We start from the raw sequence: 26,260 nt of genomic DNA on the forward strand, positions 1-26,260 counted from the left end.
AATAGCTTTGAATATCAGTGGCACAACTATGCAACTGATATTTTAGTGTGGCATTTGAATAATGATTAGGCTAGCATTATGTGTAAGTGATCAACATTGCTGTCTTTTTGAACAGTACTTGATACACACTTATTGCAAGTAATAATTACAGATGTTTTTTTTTTTGATCAAAGTAATATTTAATTAATTAGCCTACTTGAATGGTGCCTGTTTTTTCACAATATACACAATATCCAAATGATTAAAAAAAAAACAGTCCAATGACTTTAATGACAAGCACTTGAGTGGACGAAATATGAGCTGACGAGTTACGAGGAACACCTGAAAGCAATCTGCCTATCACATTGCAGCTGATACTTGAGGGAGCTCGCGCTACAGTACAGCGTAGAGTACAGACGAGGGAGAACTGTACAGTTCAGGGTAGTTTATATGAGAGTGTTTTATGTGTGTTATGAGCATGTCTCTGTATGTTTGTGTGCTCACTTCGTCTTGAAGGGTCTCCAGCAAATAGAATTAAAGGATTTGTTTCGATAAACCTTCAGAGGAGTTGCAATGCCTGTGGTAAGTAAAATTACAACATAACGCTAATTACTGTAGTAGTCTCTATCTGTAATACATTTTAAAGTTTGCCTACTTTTGTCGCAAAATGCCAGTTCATTTCCATGAGGATTTCATATGAAAATTATAATGGTATTGTCGGAAATTAAAAAAAAAAACAACAACATAAAGAATAAGTTGTTAACAAACTTACTACTTAAAAGCAACAAACAATAGAGTCCCCAACAAGTCCCCAAAGCTGTCTTTAAGGGGCTGTCGTGGCTGTCCTTGAATAAGTGCTCGTTTTTAATATGAAGGAGTTGTCTAAGCCTAATCTTCTCTCTTTCTTTCTTTCTTTTGAGTAAAAGTGAGTTTTTGGTTCGTTGTCTTTTGTAACTAGGGAGAAGTTATGAGAAATTTACGTTTACTGTTTATAATGGGACCGAATGTGTTTTTTGTGGTGAGCAATAGTGTGTTTGCAGACACTTGAGCATACCTCTAATCGTTTTTATTAATACTAGAATAGGCTATACCACACAATATTCATATGATAATGCTATAGGGGCTTTATATTGCTTTTGTTATCGGTATAACATTCCTGTGACGTCGCATGTATGGGATAGGCACAGTATATTGTGGAGTATTTAACATGCACGTACAGTTAGCAAGATAGGTATTTTTTCCACATGACAGCAAATTTGGCTTGTGTACAAGCAACATGCTCCAGGATAGAAAACAGGGCATTTTTTATTGTGGCATTGGTGCTTCTCTGCTTGTTCAGTCATGTACTGACAGCTTGGAGTTATTAAATGATGTTTAGTTGCACTGACACATGCTGTGTAATTGCAAATCATCAGCTTCTGACAGCCTGAGTAAAGGAGGGAGGGTGCGAGAGAGACGAAAGACAGAGAAAAAGAGGGGATGCTGATATGCTAATGGCAGAATGTCAAGGCTGATGTGTGGCTCCCCTGTGCTAAAGCAGCTGCTGCATCTAGTACTGGAGTTACACATGTACAAAGGCATGCACGCGCACACGGAGGCACAGACATCACAGACATCACAGACAGGGGTCTTGAGAGAGCTGAAGGAGCCTCCTGCTACTGAATATGGCAGGCCGGTGCCTCTTTTCTATTGCAAATCTCATTTAAAAGGAAAGATTTGAAAGGCATCATTGCCACTGATGATAGTGAATTGATTAAAGCTGCTTTGGTTCTCAGTGGTTGGCATTAGCACTTAGAGACGAAAGCAAAATAAAAACAGGAGCTAAAGTGAAATGGTATTAGATACATTTATAACAAATTTATTATTGGAACGTTTGAGGCACTCATCCCTTTGATCAAAGCCACTTGTGTAATACCAAGAGCTGTGGTTTTATCTGCAGTCATATAGGTTCAGATGATTGCTCTGTCATCCTAACTGCTGCTAAACACACAACTACTGTATTTCACTCGAGGTAATCCACTGTTCCCTGATGGCTAGCAGAGTGGCTTTCTGCAGGCATTTCTGCCTCTGGAGCTGCAGGGCCTGGATCTGTGTCTGAAAACCATCTACTGCCCCCATTCTTCTCAACATGTACTGCTCCATTAACAGTCTAGATCTGTTCTATATGAAAAGTGCCCTGAGATCACTTCTGTTGTGATTTGGCGCTATATAAAAAATTGTATTGAATTGAATTAAATTGAGAGACACAGAAAGGGAGTTGAATTAGAAAAGGAGAGCTATAGGGGAGATTAAGTCAAAGGAATGGCTACAAAATAGGGATGAGATAGGAAGAGCAAAAAGAGGAAAAGGGTAGAAACCAGGAAGACAAAATCCGGCTGTTATTCTACATGGAAAAATCCTCTGGTTGCTGAGGGAGTGGAAGAAGAGATAGTGGGAAAGAGAAAGAGAGAGAAAGACATAAGCATGAAAATGCAGTGACTGTAGTTTATTAGAGGTTATATTTGCTTTTCTGTCAAGCAAAGGAAAAGAAACAAAAGGAAATGAGAAAAAGGTGGTAGAGAAGAGCAGAGGTTAGATAGTATACAGGCCTCTGTCATAAGAGAAAACAGTAAAGACAGAAAGAAATTAAAAAAGTGATTGATTTCCATCCTTGGAATTCTGGAAAAAAGAGGAAAAATAGAGAGAATGTGAAGGAATGGCTTTTTATTTGTGTTCACACTTTGTTTGGTTATTTGACAGTCAACCCAAAACATAAGTGGGGGAGGGATGAGTTAAAGGTTTAACATGTGATAAAAGTACTGTGTTGGTGGAAATGCTTGATAATATAAAAAAATATGAAAATATAATGTATCATCAGGGGGTGTCATGGAACTTCACAACAACTTTTAATTCCCTTTCTGGGTGAAATCATTGTGAAGCATGAGCTGTCTGTATAGTTCCTTTAAAAAAATAAAAGCCTCTTGTTTTTGAGGAAAGAAGAAGGTAGAATTATATATGACTCACTACACCTGTTTGACTTTGGATGTTTGACTTTGAAAGACATTTTTCCACTGTTTTTGGACATTTACCAACAAACTGATTAATGAATCAAGAAAATAATTGCAGATTTATCTGTAATTAAAATAATCATTTGTTGCAGCCGTAATATACAGTTATTTTCCCATTAATCTAATACATTTTACCATTTCTGTAATCGTCATATACCCCTATATAGCATAAGGCCTTAAATGTGTTTTTATATTCCTTCTTGTATTTCTCCTGTGCAGAAAGATCAATAAAATTAAGTTAGGTTTTGGTGGTATAGTTTTATGGTGCAGCTCCCTCCACTTTGAGGAGTGCATATTGATTGAAGGCAAAGTTTAGAAGAGTATTGTTGTATGTCAAATGTAAATCAATATTTGCTTATATTGTATTTGCAGTCAGCCTTATTGATTTTCACTTGTCTGTACAACATTACTGAACTGACTTACAGCCAAACCATTCTCTCAGGCATCTCAATTTCTTTCCTGGTTGGTACAAACATAATTTCAGACTCTATTTGATCTCCATTAAAACACCAACATTCATTGATAGAATATATGTGACACAACTGTAACACCTTTTGAAACAAAAAAAAAGTGACAGTCCTCTTAGTCCAGGAATGTTGAAAGGGATGGACGGTGGTGTGAGGAAAAGAAGGTTTTTGATGGGGTGAGGATAGGAATTGTTAAAATGACAAAAAAGGATGGAGAGAAGTTAAATTATGTGTCCTTTGTGTTGTTGACAAAGGATTGGAGGATAATAGCTAGTATTATTTGATTTAGTCAGCTCTTACTCTACTCTCAGAGAAAAACAGGGAGTGACTGTGAGACTGTGATATGATAATAGCACCTTAAGAGCTGAGCCAGTATATAAACCTGCATCACAAGTTATTAAAATAATGTCCACTTTTCTGCACTAATGGAACATTAAATATGGACTTTTAAAGGTCAAGACCGGTCCTCGAATATCAATGCACTGACAATAAATGTTTTATTATTTTATACCAGTATTCAAGATACAGTATATACAGTAAGTTTGTCCTTCTTATGCAGTAGTTCAAGAAGTTAATTTGTCTGTATTTTCTGCTTTGGGTGCATACATATATGACACATGCATTAACACACCCACACACATGACCATGCCTTAAAAAACTGGGCATGTGAGCATGCCTGTGGTCAAATCTCACAGTTTGAATTGTCAGAAACAAACTCCAACAAACCAGTAGATGAACAGAGGAGAGAGGAGGAGAGCATGGAAAACAGAATTAGGGCGCTGAAAGTTTGGAGCGGTATGGAGAGGAGAAGAAAGGACAGGGCAGGAGGGTAGAAAGCATGAATGGAAAGTTTGAGAAAAGTTGGATGTAATAGGGAAGAAGACATCAGTTCTGGATGATCTGAAATTCTTTTGATAATTGATTAATTGTTAATTAATTGTTAAGTCATTTTTCAAGCAAAAATACAAACATTTTCTAGTTTCATCCTCTAAATTGCGAGGATTTACTGCTTTTCCTTCTCTTATGTCATAGTAAATTGAATATAAGTTTTTCATGTGTTAGTTGGACAATAGCAATTTGATCATGTCACTTTGCATTAAAGGGCCTGTACACCCATGGTACATTCACACAGGTTATTCTGCCTGATAAGACCTTTTCTCAGAAATGGGAGTGGGTGTTTCCAGATTAAGTTTGATTGATATCTCCCTCATTCTCCTTTCAGACCTGTATTATTCTTATTGTTACAAAGAGTCCCACATTAGCCCCAAACACCATCAACCTGAGAAGAGGAATAATTACCCATAATAAATGAAAACAACTCTGTGTGTGTGTGTGTGTGTGTGTGTGTGTGTGTGTTTTTTTTTTTTTTTTTTTACTATATTCTGATGTTTCATAGATAAAACAATGATCGATTAATCAAAAAAATAATTGGCAGATTAATTGACAGTGAAATTAATCATTAGTTGCAACTCTTGAATGTGGAAACATAGGAATATCAGAAGAGAGATCAAAATAGTTTTGCAAAGTGTTTATTTGCCTGACCTATTGCAGCTGTCCACATCCAAGGACTGACAGACATATTATGATGTGAACCATGGAATATTAGCTGAAACTAAAAATAACTAAAGTAATGCTAATAGATTCTTTGAATTCTGTACGCTTTCCTTGTGAATGTTTGGTTTTGTGTGAAATTCAGGAATCCAAATTCTTTTAGCAAGGAGGTGGAAAAATACATTTGCTTACAATTTGCCTAATTAATGTAAAACATACTGTATGTAGCTACTTTGTTATGCTATATTTTAATATTTCACTTAGTCTCCATAAATATGGCTTGTGTTTTTATCCCTGCTTCTGTGCTGCAAGGATATAATTCTCAGTTTTTCTCATCAGAGTCTTGGCTGATGTCAGTTTGATCTGGATTTTATTTCAGTGTATTGTTTGTCTTAACTCCATCCTCTGTTGCAAGAATTTTAGATTCATATACGGCACTGGCTGATCTCTGATTAGACATGCTTTGCCGAAGTTTCACATCTTTATTTTACTGAGGCAGGAGGGATAGTTTGGAGAGTACTGCACTAAACTAATGCAGACACACATGCACACATAGAAAGAGAAGAGAAATTCAGGATACTTAAATGAATGTATTAGCAATAATTTTATAAAATAGGATATCTCATTTTGCAATGTACTGTTTAATTTTCTTAAGCAAGAAAATTGTCATTTTAAGTGAAGAGATAAAATATGTGAATTAAGTGGAAACAATTAGATGTTAAATGTATTAATGAAGATGGAAATCGAACTGTAATTTGTTTGAGTATTAATCCTCTGAAATCAGATGGAGTATTAGTTTCTTTTTTATCCCAGATGCAAATTGTTGTGACTCCATCCTGCATGAACATGCTGACATGGTGATTAAACTGAACTGACTGTGACTAAGCACCTGCACCTGCTTCTTGATGAAATTTACCTGAGACCCTTTGAAAGAGAAACACACACATACAGCATATGCTTATGTGACTGTAATATTATCCTGTAATGTGATCTGTTGCTGTTCTTGTCAAGATAGTTTGTTAGCAAGTTGTGACTTTTACTTCTGTGTAACCCTATTCTCCTATAACCAAGGTGCCAGCCTCTGAAGTGCTGCACTTCACTGTTTTTTCCTGGTCTACATGCTTAGCTGTCATCGTGGAAATAGAAGTTTTTACCACCCGGTTAGTCTGTTTTTAGTTTTCTTTCCCAGTCGGTGGAAAGTTATTGTTTTTAGAATTTGGATGGAGGCTAATTGAAGTGCCAGCCAACTGAACTCAAAAAACTGTTGGCCACAATCTTGGAGCTCAGTCTGACACACTCAATGTTTCTTTTGCATGCATTTCAATGTTTTGTTTCTTTTGTTGTATATCTTTAAGATTATCACAAGACCAAGACATTTGGCTCTGCATTTTAGTAGCATTCCACAATTTACATATAAAGGTCAGTTGAGGAGTGCTAGTCATACGACAGCAAAAAACCGTTGAATAATGTCTTCTGTGGCTCTAGAGGATATTTGCCAAATCTAAGATAATTCAAGCTTCATTACAGGAAATGTTTACGGGGTAAATGTTTTGTCTGGGTTTTTTTTTTTTTTGAGTTTACCCCGTACTACTATTTTTCTGCCTCTGCTGCTTTGATTTTTAGACCACTCCTTTTCAATCTGTATTTTGTTAGTCCCTCCACTTAACAGAAATGCTATACTAAATTACTGGTCTGCCCCTTTAAATTTCTGTGGAAAGATGACATGTAGGTTAAAAGCCTGGCTAAAATATTTAAGTATTTGACCCACCTTTCGGTATCATTAAGAAGCTGGATCATAACTTGGATTTATTCAGCATAGTAAAGTCTTTGCTCAGATTTGTCTCTAGCAAAAATTGTGTTGACATTTTAGCATATGTGATGTTGATTAGGCTAATCTCATATTGATATAATAACAACTTGTGCTAACTTTAAAGATGAAAGACGTATTCCGACCCTTTACTTTAATAGCACTACACTGATGTAAAATATTACCATCAATAATGCTTAGGTATAAAAGATACTCATAATGCAGAATCTGCCCTTATAGACTATTAAATTATTAATGTATTAACCTCAAAAAAATTGAGGGGTTCTGGAAATTGACATCTCCAGGGACACCATACCCCTGAACTAAGAGGCAACATTGCATTCAACCTCCCCATCCTGTCACTCTCTGGTGCATCTGTTGTAGCTTACTGAAGTGTTGCTAAGCTAATGTAAAGCTAGTGGTTTAAAATGGCTCTGAACCTGTCTTAGCTATAAGGGAAGGTGGAGACTCAGGGGGGAAAGAAGTCATTGCTTTAAATTTAAGCTGGTAAGAAAGACGCTTTAAGTCATGCAAATGACACACAAGCCATTACCGGTCAGTATAGTCTTTAAAATGAGTTACACATCGAACTATGAATTCTGAGCAAGGGTGCCGGAAGTAGGGGGGCCAAGGAAATGGCCCCCACACTTTACGGCTCATCTTAAGCCAGTCCCTATGAGGAAGTACAGGATTTCCTCTTTTGTCCACTGCGGTGGGAATGACCTGGGGGATGTTTCAAGCGTCAACTTTGTCGGAGCAATGAAGGAGGACCTGCAGCACCTCCACCTGCAGTATCCAGACATGAAGATCATCTTCTTTGGCATCATCCAGAGATGCAGGTGGAAGGCTGGTGTCTATCTGGGGAAGATTGAGAAGGCTTGCAGCTTTGTTATGGCTACATACTGTTGGGGAATTTTCTATGACAAACAAAAGACATCTTAACAAAAATATGTCTTTTCAGTAAGTTTACTTTCAAAAGCATTTGCAAAATGGACTCAACACTGTACAGAGATCAGAGGTCTCCACAAGTGAGAGCATCGAGTAGTGAGAAACAACATCTTTTATACTGATAAGCTGTCCTCCTGTCATTATTTTGTCTGTCTGGTTCTATTCTTCCCACACTTTTGCACAGGGAACATCTGTTTATTTTGACACAAAAGAACAACCAGTACGATGCAGTTTTGACCTTCCCAGGGAGGTGGTTCAGCAACTACAAAATAACATCAGAGAATGAAATGCCCATCTCCTGACCGTATGCTGAATCGCAATGTTGATATAAAAGTTAAAAATTAGAAGAACATTTAAAATTATCATTACATTTCCCCCTTTTGAATATTTAATGTTCACCTTTAGTAATTTTAATGATCTTAGGAAGCAAGCATTGTTTTCTCTCACCAAATTAACAGGCCCATTCCTCAGCACACATTTGGGTGAAGCATATGAAGCATATTAGTAGTAGGAAGCATGTTCTTCCTTTCAGACCACATCCCATTCTTCTGAATGGATGTCAAGGTCTATATGTTGGCGTCATCTTATTAGCAGTGTGACCTCAGCTCGCGCCAGATAGTGTATTGCTTTCTTGCAGCTTGAGAAACTCGGGTGCACTAACCCCCTTCTCTATCCCCAGCAACACAGTAGCAGGTTTTGGAAGGGCTTCCTTCACCTGCTTATGAATGACAGATAATACAGAGGACCGGTTCGCACAATAAGGCAGCATTACATCTTTGCAAAGATGGGTTTTTGGTAGTGGTCTGTTCACAGGCCCGACTCCAGTGTTCACTGGTCATCCAAAGAGAATTTCACAAGGGCTCAGATTGTTTCTTCTCCTTTCAAGGGCTCTCATTTGCATCAGTACAATTGGAAGTGCTTTTGTCGATGGCAGTCCCGTTTCGTCAACATTTAGCCAAATTGTTTTTGAGGGTGCCACTTTCTCTACTGCACCTCCACTGGCTGGATGATAAGCACAATGATGTCTCATGTCAATTTGAAAACACTGACCTACTGCTTTTAGTGCAGTATTTACAAAAGGCATACAATTGTCAGTACTGAAGTTACCTGATATACCCCATCTGGATATTATTTCAGTGATAAGAACTTTTGCTACGGCTCCTGAATCTTGCCTGGAAGTGGGAATGGCTTCAACCCACTTTGAAAACATGTCCACAATCACCAAACAATATTTCTTTCCTTTCCTAGGTGTCAACTCAATGAAGTCCATCTGTAAGTGATCAAATGGTTTGTCTGGAGGTGGATGAGAAGCTTGACTTGGTTTTTACCTTGGCCTACATTGTTTCTAGCATAAATCATCGACAACGCAGATATAAGTTTATGGTGTGTGATAGTTCTTGAAGATGTAAGAAATTTCCTGTGTTTCCATAAGGTACCAAAGTCATGAACCACATCAAATGCATATCAAGAATCTGTGTATATGTTAAAAGATTTGTTTTTTGCCAATTTGCATGCTTCAGTGAGTGCTACTAATTCAGCCGCTTGAGCAGAATAATTAGAAGGTAAAGGTTGTGCTACCGAACCGTCATGTGCAGTTTCTGTCTGAGTGAATGGTCTTGTCATGTCAGGTAATCCTAATGTTGGAGTTGATTGTAAAGCTTGTTTTGAGATAATTAAAGGCCTTGTCAGCTTCAACAGTCCAAATTACTTTATCATTTGGTGTGTGAAGCATTGTCTTTGAGCTATAGCAGCTAATGGTGCCTCTATTTCAGCATAATTTGGACTCCACTGTCGACAGTATGACATCATTCCCAAAAAGCTTATTACTTGTTTTTTTGTTAGAGGTTTTGGAATGGATTGGATGGCTTCAGCTCGTTTGGGGTAAGGGATTTGCCCTCAGGAATGATCACATGCCCCAAAAAGATCACTTGCTGGGAAACCCATTGTAAAGGGCTCAAACTGGCCTTGTGACCTTGTGCAGCCAAATTTTGCAACAATGTTACAGTATCTTTTTCACAGGCCTCTCTTGTTTTTGCTCAAATCGTCAACATACTGCAACAGGGCACTCCCTGTGGACAGCTCTAATGATTCGTGGATTCGTGTAAGTTTTCCTTTTAAAGGTGAAAACAAACCAAAATTGTAAATTTTTATCCAATGGTATGCTAAAAAAATCTCTGTTGTGACAAATCCACGACAGAGAACCATGAGCAATCAAGAGGTATCTGTGACAATATTGTGTGTATATATAATATTGGGAATGTTTGGAGCTCTTGGGTGGACAGCTGCGTTTACTGCTTGCAAGTCTTGGACAAATTGCCATTTATCAGGTTGACCAGCATTGCGAATCTTCTTTACCAGAAATATTCGTGTCCTAACTGGTGAATTTTCACAGGGCACACATACACCTGCCGAGAGGAGAGACTCAAACACGGGGGTTATTCCATCAACAGTTTCTGGTTTACGTGGGTATTGATCTCTACGTGGTCTGAAGGATGATTTTGGAGTTATTACAACAAGTTGGCAGATTTAACAAAGCCCACATCATATTTATAGGTAGCCCATAAATAATTTGGGACCTCAGCCATTTCAGGTGATGAAATCTGTAGTGGTATGGTTTTGACAAAAGTATAATGTGGTCGAATTTTATAATCCTTTTCTATCACTTTTTTTTTTCAGACTGTTTGGTCATTACTGTTCCACGTACCATTGTCTTGAAGCAACCTAGCAAAGCTCTGTTCAAACAGAGAACAGACAAACAAATGTCAACATTTTGTATTTTTCCAACATTGGAATCCCTACAGTTTTGGTGTCACCCCCCCCCCCATTTTTGGCCTTGGAGATAATTAGCTTTCTTTGATAACAGATTCTGTAGCCCCAGAATCAGCAAAAAAATTTAGAATTTGTTAGGCATCAATTTCAATTTCAGGCATTTTTTTTTTTTTTTTGTACGTGTGATGAGAGAGTCATGAATACGACCCTATCCTGTCTCCTTGATCTGTCCGATTTTCCTGTTTGTTTTTGTAATTTATTAATGGTGTTAGTGACAAGTGTATGTATATTTTGTCTCTGATCATGTGTATTTATGTGCTCACATGATTGATGTCCTTCAGTGGTCATTGTTCAGGATTCCATTTCTTTCCCCGACTTAGCCGCCAGTTAGTCTGCTTGAGATAGTCCATCAAAGAAGAGCCAACATCGTGCCTAGTGATCTTTTGTTCCACAGATGAAACAGCCATCATCTTCTCCACCACCTCTCCGTCCTTTATCTCCTCGACCTCCGCACTGTCTGCCAAGCCCAGGAAACTGACCTTGGTCCATATTTAACTGGGCCTGTAAGCTGAGTCTTAAGCTATTAAGCTACATTAAGCTATTTTCTGAGCTTTATTTTTCTTCCTCTGTTCCTCCTCCTGGATCATGCACTACATGATCTTCTACAGTCTGTAAACGAGCAGTGTTTAAACCCACACAATGCATTTTAACATGTCTTTGAATTTAAGGAAGCAGACCTGACAGGAATCGGTTTCTCAGATGGGATTCCCATGGACTTAATGCTCCCTCCCTGAAATTATCGGGTTTGGCTATGCCACAATAAGTGGTATGGACATTTGTCAATCTCTGCTAGTAGTGGCAAACTGACCAAGTTTGTTGAATAATTTTCTGTGACAAACACAAGACAACTTAACAAGAATTCGTCTTTTCAGTGAATCTACTTTCAAAAGCATTTGCAAATGGATTCAACACTGTACAGAGATCAGAGGTCTCCACAAGTGAGAGCATTGAGTAGTGAGAAACATCTTTTATATTGATAAGCTATCCTCCTCTCATTATTTGTCTGTCTGGTTGTATTCTTCCCACACTTTGCACAGGGAACATCTGTTTATTTTGAGACTAAAGAACATCCAGTACGGTGCAGTTTTGACTTTCCCAGGGAGGTGGTTCAGCACCTACAAAATAACATCAGAGCATGTAATGCCCACCTCCTCACAGTATGCTGAATCACAATGGAATATGAAAATTAAAAATTAAAAGAACATTTAAAATTATCCTCACACTGTACAGTCATTGTTTAAATGGCAGCTTTGTACTTTACCCTCACATGAGGTTTGATACCACAACTACAGGAAATATTTTTTAAAACAGTTTTGCTGAGTCAATCAAAGCCCAACTTCAGCAACGGTGTAATGTTCATGTGTGACAGTTTCTCTGTTAAATTTGAGTCTCAATGAATTTTTTTAGCCCCAAACATAGCCCACACTGTAATGCCTTATTTGATGAGAGTTACTACTGTTAATATAGGATTTTATTAAATTAAAACTTGTGGCCATAACACTGTTCAGTGTTATCAGCTATGCTCTTCTTCGTTCCCTACACCCTCTTCTATTCCAACTGTCTTATTCCCTTACCACCCCCTGGTATTTTGCCCACATGTCGGATGTAGCTGTAATAAACTGTAAATAGTTTAAAACATTTGAAGTTCATTGTACATACATTTCTCAATTATTGTTAATATCAGTGTGCTGTTCCAAGAGCATCCCTTATTTATTGAGATGTTGTTTCTGAGGCAAATTTACAAATACAAATTCAAATACTCTGCCAGGTTGCCTCTTTGGCCATTTCGTAGTGACCTTAGTTACCCAAGAAACTGTTAACATGCTTAGACTTCAGAACAGATTCTTCCCCCAAGCTGTGAGCCTGCTACATAAAATCTCACACAAGGACTCATGTTGAATAATGTTTCCTGGTCTTTTTGCACCTCACCTCCATTAATTATTGACTGCTGCAATAGCTTTTTCAACTATGCATAAAAGAGAGACTACAGACTGTAAAGGCAGCTTTTCTTGCTTTTCCTTGTATATGAAGTAATAATTTTTATTTTCTGGTTTCTCATCTCAACCATCTCTTACTTTATTTTATACTTCTTACCAAAAACTGGAGATTCAACTACCTCTTATCATGCAAGCTTGTCTTTTGACAGTTAAGTTCTTTTTTTTTTTTTTTTTTTTTCCTAATTAGGTACAGGTCTAATTAGTCTAATTAGTTTAATTTTTCTAATTAGTTAGAAGTGATCATAAATTGCTCGCTACATTATTAAATTAATCAATTTAAAAAAATCTGTTGGTGGATAATAAAATTGTTGAAATGAATGCAGTTTTTTTTATGTGCAAAAAAGTATTTATGAAGCTCTTGCTCTATGTTTGTTGGTTTTTATGGTGCATACCTGGTATGAATTTTAAAAATAGTAGCATTCACAGTATTGTAATCATACAAGAACATATTGGAGGTTTTGCCAGAATTTGTAATTACAAAGCTATTTCTATGTTAGCTTTACTCAATACGGCCGAGGTGCAGGACAGACAGATGAAACTGGTTCAGTGGGCGTGGGTGAAGTCATAGACGAAGGCGGGTCCCCTCAGGAGGTTGAGCAGGAGACTGACGGCAAAGGCGGGTCCCGTCTGGGGGTTGAACAGGAGGACGATGGCGAAGGTCCAGCTGAGGGTTCGCAGGGGGGACGACTGAAGATTGGGAGCTGATGTCGGCCTGACTGACTTGGGAGCAGGAGCCGGCTTGACCCAGGGTCAAGTGGGCAGCTTGGAGGATCGATGTCAATGGGAGCCACACTTTCTTTTGCAGGCTCCAACATCTAGAGTCCTCCCAGGAAAAGCTAGCGAGTCCCCAGGAAAGGAGACTGCTCAGGGTCTTCATGGGCAGGATCAGACAGGATGCTAGACTACTTGGGAACAGGAACAGGCAGGAGGCTAGCTAGCTCAAGAGCAGGAACAGACATGAGGCTAGTTAACTTGGGTGCAGGCCTGAAGACAGTGGGCCCAAGGCTAGCTGACTTGGAAGGTCGCTAACAGAGGCTGTGGCTGTTGGAGCTGGCTGCAGGCGAATGATCCCTGGGCTCAACGTTCTTGCTGTAGGCCATGAGTTAGCCAACTGTCAGTCAGGCTGGGAGCTAGCAGACTGGATGCTGGCTGACTTGGATGCAGACTGGAGGCTAGCTTGCCAGAGGCTAGCCAACTTGGAGGCAGGCTGGAGGCTAGCCGGCTGGAGGCTAGCAGATGCTGGGAAAACACACTGGAACATAAGCAGATGATAATACAAGGAACAAAGGGAATAAACTGGAAAATATAGTCCAATGTTGATTAGTGAATGAGCTGTTTTCATTAAATAAAAAAAAACCATATAAGGACATGCAATATCAATAACTTAAACTAACTGCTTCGAAATCTGTGAAATCTTCAGTACACACCGCCTAAAACATACTTCTAAAGTGGTAACAGCGGTACACATTTAGTACAGGAGTCCCATTTGTTCCTGGTTTCACTTCTTCGTAGGCCAGTTATCGCTATTTCCTACTGAAGACTCTTTTGATGTTAAATTGGGAAATACTTTCACCTGTGAAGGTGGTGACTGTGCTATAGTTGATCCTTCACTTAATTCTTGTTAAATATTTTTAAAATTCTGTTTTTAAATATGTTACTACCATCAGCTATCTAAAACCAACAGAAATTAAGTCAAAAGCAAATTGAACGCGTTAATACTAATGACATAGAATACTAAACTTCTAAAAAGTTCGTCTGTCCTTTTATCAGAGGAAGCTGAACTGGAAGTGGTTTTCTTCCATTATCATCACAACCCATTTGAGAACTTAAGATGTTGTACATGCATTTCTCTTATCCACAACCAGATGAATGGCACTAAATATATCGTTCCATACACAAGGTCTTCCTTCTGTTGGCACTGGTCATTCAGTTTTCACTGTGGATACCTTTTGAATTACATTATAAGATGGACACTTTAGTTAAGAAATGGTGGATCACAATGAATCACATACAGCTTGCCAGGATAGGGGAATGAATGTCTGCTTCAGTTGAGCACTATTGTGTATGAACTTGCAGTTTTAAATGAACAAACTCCTACAAATATACATTGCATATTGTACATAGTACATTGATCTAATTCATTGTACAGAGATCTAACGTGTATGAGTCACCTTAACAGTCTTTGGCGCTAACAGAAGGTCCTCATACTGAATGGCAGGCACAACAAAGTGGAAGAAAGACATCAGTGTAACAGCATCAACAAGAGTGGTTAATTTCAAAGTAATATATTGGAAAGAATTCCTTTTTTGGGTTTTCATTGTACTTTAAGAAAAGGGCTACCAAACTTTGGCAGTTGTAATGAAACTGTGTTGATGTTGGTAAAAATGAAAAGGATGAAATCATGATCAGAGACATCCTAAAGGGTGACTGATGATTTCATTAAATGTTGCTATCCACACATTCAGATAATTTTCTGTACAAAAAGGTTACCCAATGTTAGATTTTGTATTCCCACCACTTTCACCACAGTATAGGTACATTTAGAAAATTTACTTTGCATAAAAACCTGTGTACTTTCTTATCTGTGAAGAACTGATCCTCCTCAAAGTGCATACTGTGCAGACGTGACGTGTTAGATGGGATCCAGTTCCTCACATTCATTCATCAACCATTGCTTCGGCCTGTCATCATCACTTAAAGGAAATCTGTTTGAAAAAAACAGTATTTACTGTTGTACATTCAGACTGTACATATCAAAAGGATGGTTATATTAACAGTTTGCACTTACAAGGCAACACCTCTGCAATGTGCATCTGTAATGAAAATGAGAACTTAATTTAATTTAAAATCAAATTTATGTCGATTTATTTAAGAAGAGACAATGCATATTAATTAAAATGAGCACTTGGGTACATCATGTGAATATGCCAGATTTAGCCATACAGGTTAATTTTCTTTTGCAGTCCCTGGCAGGTTGATGCCTTATAAAAAAACATTAAAACAAAACATACAAAAGCAAATAAACCCAGACAAATAGTAAAACTATGCAAAAATTACTAGGCAACAAGCAGCCATTAGCACATAAGAGCATATTAAGGCAGGAATAAAGAATGGCACCCAGCAATTCAACATTTACAGAATAGGGGAAATAAAAAAGCATGGCAACACACAAGCTTGTAGCACAGCAATACACAAAGCATAGCGTAAACATGTAAGTGGTGTCATACATCTCTATATCAGATTATTTATACACATAAAGTGACCCTCAAAGTATTAAGACAGAAGTTATATCAAACACTCAATATGACAACACATCAAAAGTAACACACCAAGATGAACATTTGACATCACAATGGCATAAGCACCAGGCTACTCACAATTATGAGAGCATATTTGATTGATATTTGAGCATATTTTGAAAATTTATTTGTTTATCTTTTATTTATCCAGGAGGGTCCCATTGAGGTACAAGATCTCTTCTTCAGGGAGTCCTGGTCAAAGGCAATACAAGGTTACAGAAAAGAAACAGTTTTGCTTGATAAAACACTATACATAAAAAGAAACAAGAAAGAGGGTAAAGGAAGATAAAACACAAACAGTACATAAAAGCTAAACAATAAGGAGAGTAAAAGATGAGAAATATATAGGCCAGCCATCAATATCTGTAACTCAGTCCCACATCATATGAAGTTATTCATTTAAAAACAGCTGGTTTGTCATATAACACAGCGACATGTTTCCTTCAGGGCAGTTTGCCAGAGTCTTTTAAATATATTTAATGAGGGGAATGCCTGTAAAGTAATCATATTTTGCAACTCATTCTGTGCCCTAGATGTAAAAAAACAGAAAACAGTTTTGCCAAGCTCTGACTGCACCCTGGGGACATTTAAAAGAATGTAATTAGCAGATCTAGTGCTATAGTTGCTGATATGCAAGGACAAAAGGCATGAGATATAGGTAGGTAGTTTACCTAACAATGTCTTGTAAATAAATATCAATGTGTATTTTTCTCCTCTGGTATAGAGATGACCATCCTGTTGTTTCACATAAAATGCAATGGTGTGTGTGAGCCTGTACTCGTTAAAAAAAAGTCCAGTTTTTTAAGTAGTGATGAAGTTGCATGCAAATAGATCAAGTCACTGTAATCTAATACTGATATGAATGAACCTTGAACAAATTTCTTTCTGGCTTCAAATGGAAAGCATTTTTTTAAGCGGAAAAAAAGACCCATATTAATTCTGAGCTTTTTCATGGATTATCAATTTGCCCATTACAAGAAAAGTTTTCATCAAGCCCATGCTTGATGCAAATGCCTAGGTATTTGTAGGATGGAACTCTTTCTATATATGTCACTTCCAGTGTCAAGATTATAGAATCAGCTACTTTTGATTGAATGTGAATGATGGTCATAAATCTAGTTTTATTAGCATTTAGGACCAGTTTTAATTTTTAGCAGTGGGAGCTGCAGTGAAAAAAAAGCATCCTGCAAGAGCTGAATGGGCTTGATTGAAAGAGGATGCTACTGTATAAATGATTGTGTCATCAGTATAGAAATGTATCGTAGCTGGATGTATTCCCTGACCCAAGTCATTTATAAAAACAGAGAAAACGATAGGGGTTAGAATAGATCCTTGAGGGACACTTTAGTTCACTGTAAGTGAGCCTGACGTACAGTTTTCAACTGATGCACACTGAGTTCTTTTGGACAGAGAGTTGTTAAACCAGTTCACAGCTGTTTCACTAAGGCCTATACAGTCTTTGCAACAGCAGTTATTGGTCTACATAGTCGAATGATTTAGACAAATCAACATCGAGCTGCACAGTGCTGTTTACTATCTAAAGAATTGATGATATCATTAGTAACAAGCATAGCTGCTGTTATATTATTGTGACCTGATCTAAAGCCTAATTGAAAATTGTTTGAGTTGTATGTCCCAAGTATTTGGCTATAATAGACATTCAGGAAATGGGACAGTAATTATTCAACAATTATTCTCCCTTTATCAAAGGGAGAACCATAGCTGATTTCCAGTTGCTGGGTATGACGGTGGAATATAAAATGAGATTAAAAACTGAAGCAGTAGGCTCTGCAATAATATCTGCAGCAAAGGCTCCATCTTATCTCGGCTTGACGATTTTTTTACAGTCTATGTTTAGTAGGCTGTATGAACTTGTGAGGTTGAGATTGGCGTAAATATGAACAGTTGAGCCGGGCAACACGGCACAGGTTCAGTGTTTCCTTTTGCAACATAAACTTTTGTGTTACCGGGATCAAAGATTGAACCAAATGAAATATAAAATGATTATGGGAGGTATCTGCAATATCGATTTCCTGGTTTCCCTTTGATTTACTCTTAGTAGATCCAAAGGACTGATTGATGTAGTAGGAACTGAGTAGGATTTGAAATACCTTTGAGAATTTGGCAGGGTCATTCAAATTTTTAATGATCACATTTTGAGATTTTTTTTTTCTAATTCAGTGCATTTATTTCTTAATGGTTTGTATAAGATTCAGTTTTCAGGGTTGTTTGTTTTCTTTGCCTTGGCCCATGCGGTGTCTCTTCCTCTGATAGAAGAGGAGATATTTTCATTAAACCAGGGTTTTTTCTTTTCCATTTATCCTGAATCTTATAAAAGGGGCGTGTTTATCACATAGAGAAAATAAAATAGCTGTAAAATAATCCCAAAATAGGCCAACATCAATCATTTGTGAGACAAGCCCAGGTCACATATTGTGCAAAAATGGTTGTTCATTAAAATGTTTAAAACATCTTTCATAGATAAAACATGGTTTCCTCTTGGGAGTCTTACTGTTTCTCACACAGACAACTGCACATTGGTCACTAACATCATTACAAAAGGTTCTGAGGGCAGAGAATCTGTGGGGTGCGTTTGTCAAAATATGATCAAGTTGTGTGGATTTAGCTAAATCTTTGTGGTTTAACCAGGTTGGAGAGTTTAATAGCTCAAACAAACAGAGTCCCATATGTCCTTGAATAAGTCTGAGGATGATGATAACTAATCCCAGTTCAGGTAGAATCAACCCTGTATTAGTCCAGTTATGAAGACGGTCGGTAAGTTAAGCAGTTGCTTCATTTGAAGCTGAGTGGGGGTGATAACATCCGACCACAATAATATCAGAGCTATTTGAGAGGGAGGGTTTAATAGCAGTAAGTTCAAAGCAGTTTGCTGATAGATTGGATTCAAGTGCAATTTAATTTAGACTTGACATAGACTGCAACCCTTCCTCCATTTTTTAATGTAGTCAGTTCTAAAGACATTATATCCCTCAATATTAATCATGTCATTTGTAGTTGACTTTTTAAGCCATGTCTCAGAGAACACCATAATGTCTGAGTCAGTCGAGTCAGTCTTATTAAGTCCATTTGATATTCCAGACTACGTACATCAAGATTTAGATTTAAACTCCTCAAGTGTTTTGAAGTTGCATTAGCTCTCGGCCTGCTCTGGGCCTGCTCTGGGTTGAACATTACTCAAACTACGTTTGAGAAAGTGCAGTGCACTTAGATTAAATGATGTGGGATTACCATTCAGGTAGGGGGAGCTAGGGGAAGATGTTGGATAAATAGTGTGACAGCATGGGCTCCAGGATTTACAGTCAGTGGACAACAATTGCAGATGCAGTCTTATGTTGTTTAGTCAGTGTGTGTTTGTGTAGTCAGTTGGATGTAATATCCTTTATGCGAGACCTGGATAGCCTGGATGGTCTAGGCACCGTACCCCACTGCCACCTGCCGGATCATAGAGGTACAGACTAGAAGCACTGAGGAAGGTCGCCATGCCTAGATTTGCATGCCTGGCCACCCAAGGAGCATGGTTGTGATGAATTGTAGCCTGATGTTGCAATGTTGCTGGGCATCGGCTGTACCTGGAAGTGCAGTTTATCCAGGCTGGGGATCCTGGCACTTGGTCTGCTGGGAGCTGAGGTTGGTCGGAGGCAGCGTTAGAAGGGATGGTGGAAGATGACGGCATCCATCCAGAGGAGGAAACTCTTGTAAACTCAAGATGTTAAATTTGTTGGCCAGCGGAAGGTCTAACTTTATGTGGAGTCGAGCTGACTGGGGCATTCACTCTCCCCCCTCCGTTGAGAAAAATTTGGCCAGCTCTGTTCCCTGCTCCCTGTCCTTTTTAATTGACCCAAATGTGGCCAGCTCTGCAGGGAGTAGAGCAGGGAGAAGAGCTGGGAGCAGAGCTGGCCACATTTGGGGCAATTAAAAAGGACACATCCAAAAAAAAGCTATAGCCTATGATCTGGAGGAGGATCTGTTCACAAAATTAGTAAACTTATTGTCTATTATTATGTCATTCCTAGCCAGCCAGCATAATTTAATTTACACTACATAATTACATGAACAATGGGCTGTACAATGCGACGTCAACGATTTGCATGTGCGAGAGGTATGTACAACTTTTTTCACGTGTTTAACTTAAGAAATATAGCAGGTATTCAGAAATGCCTAATGACAACGTAGAAAATTAACGTTACTATTTTAACCATATTTAAGTTACTCAAATATTAAATTAACCTCAACTATCGCAACGTCACAATGGACAGTTTTATTAACTTACATTAATGCAGCACATTTCACTAAAGCAATTTACTATACAAAACAAATGTCGTTATCTTAACATTGGTCAAATTTACCTTTTTATTGCGCTTTGACTGAATAGATAACATTTCGATAATATATGGGTTAACACCCCCACTGTCTATGGTTAACAGGGGTTACCAGCCCAGCGGGGCCAGGTACTGTTAGCACAGCAAACGCTAAGTTATCAGCTCATGCTGGCATTAGCTAGCTAGCTTGGTTAGTAAGGTGTATCCATAGTTCATGTTAACTGTTATATTAATTGGCAACTGTATGTGGCATTGTGCGGGGAAACAACTGAGGTGTGCAGTTAACAACGAGACATGTTAGTACTTTGTTTGACAGAAGAGGCATTGTTGCGCATGAAGGATATTTAGGATTATAAAAGGTTTAGACACATTTACAGACCAGCTTCCCTCCTGCCAAAGTTTGCCAAAGTTTGCCAGAACACACAAGACACGTGTGTTGGTTTCACTGATGTCTCCACATGCCAGTTACTCAGTCTGAAATTATAGCTGGTAGAGTGTAAACCTAATTTTAACCACACATTTATCAAGATTTTGGCTGAAGTCTAGATTATATGAGATCAACAATACCTCGATGTTGCGAGATGAGAATAAAATATTTGAAATGACATTAAAAGAATGACTTGATGCTTTAGCCTCTGATAACATAATTCATCTGTTTCTGCAAGGTACTGGCGATGATGTCATAGTCTATAGTTTGCAGACATTGTAATTTAATTTGCATGCTCAAGTGCAGGCTCGGAGAGAACCTAAAACCTTCTCTACGACTCCTTCGAGTTCAGATGAATATCTGGAACCCTGTGCAGCACTTTGTAGCCTATCAAATTCACGATCTTGCAGCCAGCCGCCAGCGATGCCCTTCAGATGCAGGCAGCAAGCCATTGAGAGGAGCGCCTTCCACTGGTCGCCTGTGCGCCACATGTCACGGTCCCTGCAGCAGTTTGAGGTGTGTGAGCTCAGTGGAAGGCCATGCATATAGCTCCAAATACTCAAAAAATAAAGTAATGGAATTGTTGCTCAATATGGGTAGCACACAGCTTTTGGCCCCCTACTTTTGGCCCCCTACCCCCTACTTTTTGGCCCCCTACTCACCCAATATGGGTGACCATCAGATGTTATATCTAGACACTAAAATGTCTGAAATTGCACACTTGTCCTTGATGCTCAAACAGAAATACTCAAGTTAAGAACCAGTATTCTTAAAATTATAAAAAACATCTTAACAGAAATAATATGTATAACATATACATACATATATATATATATATATATATAATATTTCTACTTTAACATAATGTTACTTACCAACTATCACCAGTTTTAACAATAAAACCAATGGATGACCTTATTATTTGTTTTCTTGGTACTTAGTTAAGTAGGTAATTATACCAGCAGGACATTTGTCTCATTTAACACAACATTTATGGTTTGGTTTGAATCATACAGGTTCCATTTGGGGTAAATTAAGTTTATTAATAACAAACATCAGAAGAGGCATTTTACTTCTAATATTGCTCTTGGAAGCACACTAAATCTGCGCAAATCTTTCGCGCCAAGTTCACTTTGTTGAACTTTGTTGACCACTAGAAAACCGTCTTGACAATGCTGATCAGGAACAGAGAGCCGGAGAATTGTAAATAGAGAAAGCTATTGTAGCTTATTAGCTAGGACTAGGGTTGAGCTATATGGCCAAAAAAATAAAATGTTGATATTTTTCGAGCATGCAACTGATTCATGATTTTAATATTTTTTTCCCTACAAAATACAACAAGTAGAGTGCATTTGTCCAAGTTTCAGCAGAGATAGAGCAGAATAGACTGTATACCAATTAATCTACTTCTACTGTTTGTGTTTCCTAACTACACATCAGCGTGATATCTGCAGACAGCTGCTAGCTATTGTTAGCTACCCAGCTGGTAGGGAAAGACTGACCAAAGTCTGCACACTGTTCACTCGACTGCCATGACTTCACTTATTTTATGTGCAGAGGCATTTTACCTCTAAAAATGAATTTGAGGTTTGGTTTTGTAGTGCACAATATATATGCATATACAGTATTTGGGTGCACACAAATCTTTCAACTACCTCAAAGTACATGTGGCTGTTCCTCCCGTAATGCTTTGCTGTGTCATCTCATCAGCTTCAACACATAGCAGTCCACTATCTGATTGTCCACTTCAGTACTCACAGTAGCACCCATTGTTTTTTTCAGTTACAAGCTAAGTACTGATTGGTTATTCCCAGTTTTCCATGAGGTTGTGTCTGTCTTTAATGTGTATGTATTAAGTGGTGTTGACATGTCTTTACAGCACTGGTTTGTTGACACTAATCTTTGAGCTCTCTGCTGATTTCTATACCTGAGGCCATGTCAGGGCTTAAAAATGAGCTGGAAAATAAAATCTGCATCTGCTTTAGAGAGGCAAAACAGTGCGTCCTCTGCGACGCTGTACTTACTGTTTCAGGTGTAGCTCAGAATGAACTGTTCCTTTTTTGTTGGTCGAGAGTTAGAAGGAAGAAAAAAATACATTTAAAAAGTATTTGTATTTGTTGTATTTGAGGGTAGTAAAGTACTTTTTTTCTTCAGGTAAGGAATTTCCATAAACTGGCTGCCCTCCAGTGATCACTTTCCTGGAGCTGTAAAAACAACAAAATAATTTTGAACACCACACTATAATAATAATGAATAATAATAATGATGGTCTATAGAAGAGGGAAGACAAAGGTTTTTGTCTCTGATAATTTAAAAAATACTGCATATCTGTGGTTTTGCATGGGTAGAACTCTGCCCCATCTCCTCTATAAAAAGTCATATGCATGTATGATAATGATGTGTTTTATTGATGCTTGTTTTTACTGCTGCTTGTATTGTTCATGTGTTCTTTCATAGTTTATTTTTTGGAGGCTATTTCTGGAACACAGCATGGTCATGGGACTAGTGACACTCTACTGGAGCTTCCCCAGATACAATTTTGACATTTAAAAACTCAAGAGGATTCACACATCTTATTAATATTATGAAAATTGTAAGCTATAACAAAGTTGGAAAAAATACATGAAAAGACAATCATTATACATCATCAATTTACAGCAGCTTTCAAATAATTTATTCCAATGAATATTGGGTCATTCTCTTGAAACATTATTAGCAGAAACAAACAATCTTGTTTGTTAGTGGTTTAAAAGCTTCCAAGAAACTGAAGTTTTTCACATGGTGTTGAGAGACTTGGGTGTGGATATGTACCTATTGATATTCTATCTTACAAACAGTTCAGGCCTTTGACATCATCTGTCTAGTATGGGGCAAATTAGAATAATTTCACTGGAAGTGCCATGATGAGTGGTTTTGTTCGTGGAAGCTCACTAAATCTGCGCAAATCTTTCGCGCCAAGTTCACTTTGTTGAACTTTGTTGACCACGAGAAAACCTTCTTGACAATGCTGATCTTTGAGGGAACAGAGAGCCAGAGAGTTGTAAATTTTTTCAAACATGCAACTGATTCACAATTTTGATAATTTTTTTCCTACAAAATACAACAAGTAGAGTGCATGCGTCCCCTTAAATGACCAGTTTTGGCAGAGATAGAGCAGAATAGACTGTACACCAATTAATCTACTTCTACTGTTTGTGTTTCCTAACTAGACATCAATCTGATATCTGAAGACAGCTGCTAGCTATTTTTAGCTACCCAGCTGGTAGGGACAGACTGAACAAAGTCTGCACGCTGTTCACTCGACTGCCGTGACCTCACTTATCGTAACCAGAGTGAAAAACCTCATCAACAAACACAAGCCAAGACCTCAGATTAGTGTGCTGTTCTTTTTCAGTCAGATTCAGCCATTAAATTAACTATGAGATAGCCAGAGCAAGCTAGCCATTTGCTGGGAAGAGACACCTGGAGTCATGACAGTCCCAAATACTGTATATTAACCTGGAATTTATTAGCTGTTGTTAAACCGCGTGATGATGCTAAAACCAAAAACCTGAAACAGCAAACATGCCTCTGACCTTCTTAAATTAACTTTATTCTATTCTGCAACAGAGACCCTACTGTACTAATTGGGATGTTTTCCCCCATCAGCCAAAATATATTAAACCTTGAAAATCAAATCTGTCTCATAAATAACATTTTATGGAAGCACTGACTTTTCAGTTTTGTGTGAAGCATCACGCATTAGCTGTGTTGTTGAACATAAATTTGCTTTGTGCATTTATGTATAATGTTACAGGTTACAGGAATTCTGATGATGTTTTCCCTACTATTGAATCACCCTTTGCTAACACTTGGGTTGCCGTTGTCACCTTACTAACAATCATTTCTTTTTGAGCAAGTATGGTGGAAGAGCTAAATACAGTCCTGAAAATTTTTGTGTACAAATTGACCATGGCTTGGGTTTCATAAAACAATTGCCATTGTTCTATTGAAACCATGTACTCCCAAAATATACCCCTTGTAAGAATCAACGTTTTTTCCACGTCTTGACTGTTTAAAAAACAGTCTTTCAAATGCTGTGGCGTGATTTACGTCAGGCACTATAAAAGTCATAATTGTAAGATGCAGATTTCCATTGAATATACAGTATACAACATTAATCCAGAAAGATAGCATTGAATGTCTTTGGTAATGTCAATTGTAGTGTTATTTACATATTATTGATCTGATACATTTGTGATATAAATAAAAAAAATCCAAATTTGAGACTATTGAAAACACATGCATTAGAGACTGAATAATTTCGTCCATCTGAGGACAAGTGGAAACCATGAACTGGCCTTAACTCTAGTTTTATTGTGAACAGCAGGACCAGTTGCTTGACTACCAAGATGTACAAGTGGTGGAAAATGTTAGAAAACAATGCTTCAAAAACCACAACTAAATGAGAGAGAGAGAGAGAGAGCGAGAGAGAGAGAGAGATTTTCTGTCTGAACTAAAGGACAGAACAGGGAACATCCTCATCTTAAATGTCAGTGGTCCTGTTGCATTTATGTCAATTGCTGAAGAATCTGGTGTTTCTTGTTGGCTCAGCTCAAACACACACACACACACACACACACACACACACACACACACACACACACACACACAGTTGTATTTACCCTGTGTGACAGGAAGGCCTTGGGGGTTTAGGTCTGGCCTCTAGCTGGTGACAATAATCCAAACCGGCTAAGTGAAATTATGAGGAACGGCACACTCACACACACCAATCTTTGTGTGTGTATATATGTGTCTTGCTTTTGTGTTTTTCTGTGTTAATGTTTAACCCTTCTTCTCAAGCATACAGGTTCACATGGCATTTCCTGTTCTCAGAGGCACATTCCAGTAATTGACCCATGTTAAGGTTTTGGTGATGCTTGAATTTCAAATACTGGTTTGCCAGGTTTCCCGCTTTGCAAAAACAATGACAGCTTTCTGTTGATGTTTGACAGGTAGATTCATTTAATATTTAACATGCTGAAACCCCTGACTCTGCTTGTGTGCTACTGATTAGTTCTGTAGAAATAGTTGTGTCATGACTTTTCATCAATGAGTAAAAGGCTAGCATTTTCTTGAGCTTGATCTCATACGTAACTGTAAATACTTTTTTGATGTAATGTATGCACATCCAAATGTCTTGGCTAAGATAATGTATACATATGAACACCCTCGAATAATGTTCACTTCATTTCCTGTCAGGCAAGTTACAAAAACAAACTGCAGATGGAACATTTTCCTCTCATAGATTTCAACTGTTACTGGTTCACTGCCTCACATCTTTAAAAATTCCCATTGTGTTATCATCAGCAATGCAGTGATTGGTGAACCTGCTTTTATATTTGCAAGAAAAAGTAAAAACAACAAAAAAATTAATGTGGATGGATATTCATGTTCAAATTCAAATTCTTACTAAGTATTATTAAATGACAGACATTTACATCAGATGTAAGGTTTTGAAAGAAAATGATAACAAAAACACAAAAAATGTCAAGGTTGCTGGTTCAGTACAGGCAGGGAGAACCCAAAT

The 26,260-nt window shown here is 37.9% G+C and overlaps 1 protein-coding gene across 6 annotated transcripts in view; it reads left to right on the forward strand.

Annotated features, from left to right (window-relative positions):
• Nucleotides 1–352: 352 nt before the first annotated feature.
• The window catches only part of ppfibp2b (PPFIA binding protein 2b), a 106,347-nt gene continuing 80,439 nt past the window's right edge, over nucleotides 353–26,260 (forward strand). For 5 of the 6 annotated variants that reach the window (XM_040131876.1, XM_040131867.1, XM_040131869.1 and 2 more), the window contains exon 1: nucleotides 353–561. The gene's annotated coding sequence lies outside the window, so the exon portion shown is untranslated. Of the gene's footprint in view, nucleotides 562–16,075; nucleotides 16,137–26,260 lie in introns of all 6 variants that reach the window. The other variant, XM_040131868.1, reaches the window with a different exon arrangement.

This window comes from Xiphias gladius, chromosome 8, assembly GCF_016859285.1.
Source record: "Xiphias gladius isolate SHS-SW01 ecotype Sanya breed wild chromosome 8, ASM1685928v1, whole genome shotgun sequence".
NCBI lineage: Eukaryota > Metazoa > Chordata > Actinopteri > Istiophoriformes > Xiphiidae > Xiphias > Xiphias gladius.